Source organism: Gossypium hirsutum, unplaced genomic scaffold, assembly GCF_007990345.1.
Source record: "Gossypium hirsutum isolate 1008001.06 unplaced genomic scaffold, Gossypium_hirsutum_v2.1 scaffold_49, whole genome shotgun sequence".
Taxonomy (NCBI): Eukaryota; Viridiplantae; Streptophyta; class Magnoliopsida; order Malvales; family Malvaceae; genus Gossypium; species Gossypium hirsutum.
In genome coordinates this window covers 15,001-17,500 of record NW_024402784.1, presented here as the reverse complement: position 1 = coordinate 17,500, position 2,500 = coordinate 15,001, and positions in this window count along the sequence as shown.

The window sequence follows — 2,500 nt, the reverse complement described above, 5'->3', positions numbered from 1 at the left end:
GTATGTTGGGTCGGGAATAAGGAAGCTAAAAATGTTATTGAAAGAGCTTGGAACAGTGAGGGTACAGACTACGGGGATAAAATGGATAGGGTTCGATCGGCGCTCGGTCCATGGCAATGTAAAAAATTTGGAAAAATGAAGAACGAAATGCGGAAATTGGAAAAACAGATCGAGGTGGTTATTGATTCTGCAAGCAAAGAGGATAGTGGGAAAACTCTCAAGGAAACTCGCAGAAGGCTCGACTTTCTATACGCTAAGGAAGAAAGCTACTGGGCCCAAAGGTCTAGGTCAAGATGGCTGAGGGAGGGAGATAGAAATACCAGGTTTTTCCATGCTAAAGCAACTGGTCATTTAAAGAAGAATAACATTGAGAGGCTCAAAGATGCGGAAGGAAATTGGGTGACAAATAGTAAAGAAATATGTAAGGTGGCCAAAGATTACTTTGTGAGTTTGTTCCGGTCAAACAGTCAAAATGCTAACATCCAAGAGATGGGGCATATAAAGGAGTGCGTTACGAGGGAAACAAATGAAAGGCTCAATATGATCTATACAGAGGAAGAGATTACTCAGGCAATCAAGCAGATGGACCCTAATAAAGCCCCTGGCATCGATGGTCTATCGGGCAATTTCTTCAAACACCATTGGGAGATAGTGGGAAAGGACACTATTAGATACTGCTTGGATATTTTAAACGGGAAAAAGGATATCTCTTGCCTCAACGATACTATGATCATTTTAATTCCTAAAACTAGAGATCCTTGTGAGCTTACTAACTTTTGACCTATTAGTTTGTGCAGGTTTGTGTACAAGATCATCTCTAAGGTGTATGCAAATTGGTTAAAAGCTGTCCTACCAAGCTGCATTAGCCAAAATCAAAGCGCATTTGTGCCGGGGAGGATGATACACGACAATATCTTAATTGCGCATGAGCTTCTCCATTACCTTAAAAGCTCTAAAAATGGTCCTAATAAAGGGCTCGTGGTCAAGCTCGACATGAGCAAAGCTTCTGACCGCGTAGAGTGGAACATCTTGGAAATAATTATGAAGAAAATGGGATTCAATGGGAAGTGGATTGCCAAAATAATGGAATGCGTTCGTTCGGTTAAATATACGGTTAAATGCAACAATATCTTATCGGAAACTTTCATCCCTGAGAGGGGGCTCCGACAAGGGGACCCTCTCTCTCCTTATTTGTTCTTATTTTGCATGGAAGCTCTGTCGAGAATGCTTACCCATGCTCAGGAGAACAACACTTTAAGAGGCATAAGGGCCAGCAGGAACGGCCCCAGAATAAATCACTTGTTTTTTGCTGATGATGCACTGTTGTTTGTGAGAAACAAGAAGAGCGATGTGGAGAGCCTTGTTAACATGCTTAATAATTTTTCTAATATTTCAGGACAAGAGGTTAATTTTATAAGTCAATGGTCCTATTCAGCCCTAACACCTCACGTGACCAGAGAACAGTCCTTGGTGGTATCCTAGGCATGTCGGTGGTGGAAAGCTTAAACAACTATCTAGGCCTCCCTATCCCGATTGGTAAGAAAAAAACTGTTGCTTTCCAAGAGATTACTAATAGACTATCTTGCAGGATTAACAGCTGGACAAAGAGATTGCTATCGTCTGGGAGAAAAGAAGTCTTCATTAAAGCGGTTCTCCAATCCATTCCTACGTACGCTCTGTCAATTTTCTTGGCTCCCAAAAGCATCATCGAGGATATTCAGCCTAAGTTCAGCAGAACATGGTGGACGGGAAAAGATAGAGGGAGATTCTGGACAATGACCCCATGGAAAACGCTGTGTAAGCCGAAGGCTATGGGAGGTCTTGGAATTAGAAACGTGCGACTCTTCAACCTGGCTCTTTTAGGGCGTCAAGTGTGGAGACTAATAAACAATACTGATACTCTCTGCTTTAAGGTTTTGTCTTCAAAATACTTTCCCGACGGTAACATCTTTAATGCAAAAAATGTGGACAAAGCGTCATTCACTTGGACAAGTATTGCGACAGCAGCGGAAATGCTCAAAGATGGCTTTAGATGGCAGGTTGAAAATGGCGAGAGGATAAATATTTGGGATGATAATTGGGGAATGGAAGGGCTCAACGGGGACGTTATCTTAAGCAACACTCTTAAAAGAGATGAGAAGAGTGTGAAAAACCTTTGGCATATGGATCGGAGGTGTTGGGAGGTTAATAAAGTCAGGCAAGTATATGGACAAGACTGGGGGGACAAGATTTGTAATATTCCCATTGGAAGGGAAGGCCAGGAAGATAGAATGATATGGTATCATAACCCTCACGGGTGTTATACCTCAAAATCCGCATATTCATGGCTATTGCTGAAAGATATGGGATACGGACCTCACAGGTTCCTTTGGAAAGCGTTATGGAAGCTCGATACTCTACCGAAGATCAGGGTTTTCGCGTGGAGGGTGGGGCATGAAATACTCCCCACGAATTCTAAGATCGCCTCTATTAGATAGGGTTTTGAAAAGGGGTATCCTCG